Raw genomic sequence first — 6,742 nt, 5'->3', positions numbered from 1 at the left:
AATAAACTGCACGTTTTTTGTCAGCTCCTTTCTTTCTAAAATTACTTATTAAAATTAAAAGTAGTCGCTATATTTTGAAACGCACAACAAATTATAAACCCAGACCTAGTAAGCCACAGTGTTTTTTTTATTTTAAAGCGTGGCATTAACACAAGTCCTCATAAAAACACAGAGAAAGGTCAATATTCACTGAATTAATTAAAGACACCCGCGTCCACCATTTTATTTTAATTACAACGCGTTACCGCGGAGCAAAACGAGAGAAAAAAGCGCGCAAAAATCAGATTAAACTTCATACAACTTTGAAGCAACACTCACTTTCGTATTTTATTTCGTCTTCCGATACGTTTTAAGCGCGTTTGATATAAAACAACGACAAAGACTTTACAAACAGAAACACACATCAGGAGCCGCCATTTTCCTTCCCGAAAAAAAAACGACAGTGAAATAAAAACACGATAAAATCGTAGTAACATTTGATAAATATAAGCCCGTTCCACGCTGGGAGGGTGAATTAGGTCCCGTTTGATATTTCTGTGCGGGTCTCTGGCTGCAGGGTACCAGGATGCCGCGGATATCTCACGGATAGAGCCGCGTTTGGTTTCTCGTTTCTTGTTCTCGACTCACCATCTTGTCTTCGGTCTGACTGAAAGAGAGCGCCGACGGGGGCGCGCGGGGGTTTTATAGCGACGCGGTCCGGTTCGACCCCGCCCCCGCCCCCGCCCCCGCTGCGTGTGACGTCGGTCGTGCGTACACGTGTGTGTTTCTGTGTGTTTGTTTATTTTTGAGACGTTGTTTTAATTAATTATTTTATTATTTTATTTTTATTTTGTTGGTATTTTGTTTGAATGGATGCTTTTGGTCCCGGTCGCACTCCGCACGGATTTCAATGCAGAAACTAAGACTGCGGTGTGATTAAACAACTGTGTATAGGCTTAGCATGTTTACCGAGGGAATAATAATAATAATAATAATAATAATAATAATCATCATCTCTCTCTCCCCCCCCTCTCCCTCTCTCTCTCCCCTCTCCCTCTCTTCCCCCTCTCCCTCTCCCTCTCTCTCTCCCTCTCTCTCCCTCTCCCTCTTCCCCCTCTCTCTCTCTCTCTCTCTCCCCTCTCTCTCTTCCCCTCTCTCTCTCTTCCCCCTCTCTCTCTCTTCCCCCTCTCTCTCTCTTCCCCTCTCTCTCTCTCTCTCTCTCTTCCCCTCTCCCTCTCTCTCTCTATTCCCCCTCTCCTCTCTCTCTCTTCCCCCCTCTCTCTCTCTTTCCCCCCTCTCTCTCTTCCCCCTCTCTCTCTCTTTTCCCCTGTCCCTCTCCCTCTCTCTCTATTCCCCCTCTCTCTCTCCCCCCTCTCCCTCTCTCTCTCCCCCTCTCCCTCTCCCCCCTCTCTCTCTCTCTCTCTCCTCTCTCTCTTTCCCTCTCTCCCTCTCTCTCTTCCCCCTCTCCCTCTCCCTCTCTCTCTCCCTCTCTCTCTTCCCCCTCTCTCTCTCTTCCCCTCTCTCTCTCTCTTCCCCCTCTCCTCTCTTTCCCCTGTCCCTCTCCCTCTCTCTCTCTATTCCCCCTCTCTCTCTCCCCCTCTCCCTCTCTCTCTCCCCCCTCTCCCTCTCCCCCCTCTCTCTCTCTCTCTCTCTCTCCTCTCTCTCTTTCCCTCTCTCCCTCTCTCTCTTCCCCCTCTCTCTCTCTCTTCCCCCCTCTCTCTCTCTTCCCCCCTCTCTCTCTCTTCCCCTCTCTCTCTCTTCCTCCTCTCTCTCTCTCTCTCTCTCTTCCCCCCTCTCCTCTCCCTCTCTTCCCCCTCTCTCTCTCTCTCCCCCTCTCTCTCCCCCCTCTCTCCCCTCTCTCTTCCCCCCTCTCCCTCTCTCTCTCCCCCCTCTCCCCTCTCTCTCTCTCTCTCCCCCTCTCCCTCTCCTCTCTCTTCCCCCCTCTCCCTCTCTCTCTCCCCCCTCTCCCTCTCCCTCTCTCTTCCCCCCTCTCCCTCTCCCTCTCTTCCCCCTCTCTCTCTCTCTTTCCCCCTCTCTCTCCCCCTCTCTCTCCCTCTCTCTTCCCCCCCTCTCCCTCTCTCTCTCCCCCCCTCTCCCCTCTCTCTCTCTCTCCTCCCCCTCTCCCTCTCCCTCTCTCTTCCCCCCTCTCCCCTCTCTCTCTCCCCCCTCTCCCTCTCCCTCTCTCTTCCCCCCTCTCCCTCTCTCTCTCCCCCCCTCTCCCTCTCCCTCTCCCTCTCTCTCTCTTCCCCCCCCCCTCTCTCTCTCTCTCTCTCTCTCTCTCTCTCTCTCTCTCTCTCTCTCTCTCTCTCATACAAATGCCGCGTTTAAATAAACACAATAGGGACTCATTTAAGAAGCTAATTTGTGGCAAAATATGTGTGTGTTTCATTTTAATTTTATTTTTAAGTAGCCATGGTCCAGGCAGTTAAACAGAAGAGTGATTATTAAACACATAATCAGAGTGATTAAACAAGTCGTGGATAAATCGCTTTGCTTTCCTTTAGTTTTAACGTAGACTGAGAATTGCGACAGTCCCAGATTTCCCGCGGGTCTGGTGACCCAAGTACTAACGCATTATAACCCATCACGAAAAAAACGGGTGCAGATCTCGCATCATTTGGCTAAATCGATAGTACGTTTGAGTTTAATGTTCCAGTTTTCCCCACATTGTTAATTCGAGGGGGGAACGCATGACTGTCTGCTCCCCCCGTACGGAGGGAGGCTGTTCACAGAATATAAGAGCCTCCCTTTCTCTTTCTCTGCTCCACCAGCGCAGAGGGAGGCTTTTACAAATACAAGAGCCTCTTATTTCCCCCCAGCACAAAGGAGAGAGCGGACACAGCTGAAAATTAAAGAGGTTTTATCTAAATAAACCATTTAACAAAAGTCAATCGAGACCTCGGACTCTATAAAGAAGGATAGGACAATGATGTCACAAGTGGGCGGAGTTAGTAAACAGAGGCGCCATTTCCGGAGCCCGTAGAGCTCTTTCACAGCTCGCTCGCAATGCTTTTAACATGTTCACGCTCGCCCTGGCAAAATGTTTCTTGACATAATCAAGCATTAGTTCGCATAAATAACAGGCAATTTATATTAACAATATTTTGTACTGTTATTAAAATAATACCGGTATATCCTAGCAGGCCCGTATTGAGGTATTTGGGGTCCCAGGGCTACTGACATTTCAGGGGCCCCCCTTGGAGTCAGAGGTGGGGGAGGAGAGGAAAATCTGAGCATCATCAGCATAGAAATGGTATGAGAAACCATAGGATGCAATGAGGGGGCCCAGGGAGCGGGTGTAGAGAGAGAACAGGAGAGGACCCAAGACTGACCCTTGCGGGACTCCAGTTAAGAGTGGGTGAGGTGTGGAGGTTGCTCCACGCCAGGTTACCTGGTAAGTGCGGTTGGAGAGGTAGGAGGAGAACCAGGCCAGAGCAGTGCCAGAGATCCCCAGGTCAGTAGAATAGAGTGATCGACAGTGTCAAAGGCAGCAGAGAGGTCGAGGAGAATTAGGACAGAGGAGAGAGAGGCAGCTCGGGCAGACTTAAGTGAGTTGGTGACAGACAGGAGGGCGGTTTCAGTGGAGTGGGCAGAGAGGAGAGGGTCGAGCAGAGAGTGGTTGGACAGGAAAGCAGAGAGCTGGCGGTGTACAGTCCGCTCGAGGGTTTTGGAGAGGAAGGGTAGGAGGGAGACAGGACGGTAGCTCTGGATCATGTCACTCGAATAGACAGTGGACAGCGAATAGACAGTGGACAGCGTTACCACTCACATCACAGTAGCTCAATAGTATGGTGGTCGGCACTACCACTAGCTCTCATTATTACCGACCGCGTCGTTTCCAATTAAATCAACGCCAGCTGCAGTCGGTGGGACCACGTTATCAGGCAGTATTGCGCAGGTTCTTATAGTATAACGTTATATAGAGAGTTTTAGTGGGAGTTATTCTCTGTTTACTGTGATAAGGCCAAGTCTCGGGCAGTAATTGTGCGCGCTGCGCTTATTTTTTAAATAATTCATATAAAATACGCAATGCAAATATATTTAAATAACATGTTTACACGGATAAACTAAAATAAGAGGATAGACAGCGTCTCGCTTTGTGTCAATTTGTCAAATCTGTCAACACTACTCTCCCAGTACAATTATTCAGAGAAAGTGGATTTGTAACTAAATCTGCTACGGTGTTTCCCTTGTCTGGTGAAATTAAAAAATATATAGAGAGAGAAAATTCAATTCAAAATACTGAAATGTATTATTTTTCTCAATAACAGTCGGTGAAATTCAATGCTGACCCGGCATATTAACAGCCCGCCTCTGCTCACGAGTGATTGGACAGCTGTCGGATCTTTCACTTTCCCATTGGCTACTCACTCGCCTTCAATTTTCATGCAGAATACCGTGAACGGCCTCTGCTTAATTATGATTGGACAACTGCGTAAACTTGGCAGATATTTGACTCTCCTATTGGTTAAACTTACTGTCAGTACCTGCAACTTCCAGCGCCTCCCCAAGACTCACCTCTTCAGACACCTCTTTTCCCTCTGGACACTTTATCAATCTTCCTTAAATGCACTTTACTTGCTCTTATCTGCCCCCTATTTTACTGCATTTAATCCTGTACTTCAGAGTACTGTAATCTGTCACAAGTGTTATTTAATCTGTAGTATTTCGTATTTAATTACTCCACTACTCCGCTCACTCCACTGGCTCCCGATCACCACTCGCATCCAGTTCAAGACTCTTGTACTCGCCTACAGATGCCTTGACCAGACTGCACCCAGCTACCTCCAGACCCTCATCTCTCCCTACACCCCCACTCGACCTCTCCGCTCCTCCTGCACTAGAAGACTGGCTCTACCTCCTCTACGCTCCCCTGCCTCCCGAGCCCGCTCCTTCTCCACCCTCACCCAGGTGGAATGACCTTCCTACAGATGTCAGGACTGCCCAGTCCCTGACCACCTTCCGGCGCCTCCTCAAGACTCACCTCTTCAAACAGCACCTGTAGAACTCCTCTGTTAGTATCCTGGGACACTATCACCCTTCATTTAAATATGCTTTATTTTGCTCTTATCTGCCCCCTATTTTACTGCATTTAATCCTGTACTTCAGAATACTGTAATCTGCCAAGTGTTTAACCTGTAGTACTTTGTATTTAATCACATCCTGATGTAACTATCACTATTTAATCATATCCTGATGTAACTATCACTATTATCTGCTGTATTATTGAATTGTGGTTTGTCACACTTGAACAAAAGTTATTGTATTTCTTGCTCTTATTGTATTACTTGTATTGTAACACTTGAAATGTATTTGCTTACGATTGTAAGTCGCCCTGGATAAGGGCGTCTGCTAAGAAATAAATAATAATAATAATAATAATAATAATTATATCCTGGTGTAACTATCACTGACACTGTTATCTGCTCCGTTATTGAATCGGATTTTGTCACATTCTTGTACTTGCTAGAACCGAAGTCATTGTATTCATCTTGTATGTATATTTTTGTTTACGACTGTAAGTCGCCCTGGACAATTTATGAATTAATAAATAAATATTAATCAGGTCCAGTTGCTGTTATTCGGTTTTGCCATTTCTGTTGCAGAAGGGATTTTACAACAACACAAAGAAATCCAGTCCAGGTTTTGCTCCCAGCTTGCTCAGCCCCCAGTGTGTCTCGCTAACAAGCTCGGGAGTGTCTGATTATTAAACTCCCAGCAAAACCAGGACTGGATCACACTTCCATTCCCATCCCTGCCTGCACAGATAGCCACTGAGGAGAGACCAGAGAATCGCGCGTGCGCAGTAAAAAGGGATAGCTACTTTTGACAATGTCCCGGGACAGAACTAGGACTGTATAAAGCAGGATAGGACAGTCAATCCCGTGATGCAATTCGGTGCTCAATTACAGGCGCCATTTATGGAGCCCACTCTACAGAATACATTGCGGAGATGCTGTGTTGCAGAGCCAGGATAGACCGGTATTATTTTTTTTAATAACAATACAACATATCGTTAATTTAAAGTGACTGACTGTTATTTAATGCTTGATTATATCTAGAAACATTTTGCCAGGGCGAGCGTGAACACTTTAAAAGCATTGCAAGCGCGCTGTGAAAGAGCTCTACGGGCTCCAGGAATGGCGCCTCTGTTTACTAACTCCGCCCACTTGTGACGTCATTGTCCTATCCTTTTTTTTAATATAGTCCTAGAGACTGCAGCAGGCGTGTGTGTTTAAATAAAGCATGTGAATGAAACTGCCACCTGGCGGTTGAAAAGAGTAGCGCTTCGTTGTGTGAGCGACCCCGCTAACAGGTAATTTATAAAGCAGATGGTGTACAACACGGTGTACAGCGAGGGTTCAAGAACATGAGACAGTGTGTTAGGCTGAACCGACGGCAACAATACAGGGGCCGCAGTGTGGAGTAGCGGTTAGGGCTCTGGACTCTTGACCGGAGGGTCGTGGGTTCAATCCCAGGTGGGGGGGACACTGCTGCTGTACCCTTGAGCAAGGTACTTTACTTAGATTGCTCCAGTAAAAACCCAACTGTATAAATGGGGAATTGTATGTAAAAATAATGTGATATCTTGTAACAATTGTAAGAAATAAATAATAATAATCCACATTTCATTAAGTACAAGCAACGGCGCTGTGTTGAATATGGGATTAGCTGTATTTATTTTTTTAGCAGACCCACGCCTCTACACATGCGCACCTTCTCGGGCAGGCGCGCCCCTTCTTTTTTCAATGACAAGAGATAA

The sequence above is a fragment of the Acipenser ruthenus genome, unplaced genomic scaffold (genome assembly GCF_902713425.1).
Source record: "Acipenser ruthenus unplaced genomic scaffold, fAciRut3.2 maternal haplotype, whole genome shotgun sequence".
In the NCBI taxonomy this organism is placed as follows: Eukaryota; Metazoa; Chordata; class Actinopteri; order Acipenseriformes; family Acipenseridae; genus Acipenser; species Acipenser ruthenus.
The sequence above is the reverse complement of the archived record's forward strand: the minus strand, read 5'-3'. Positions refer to the sequence as shown.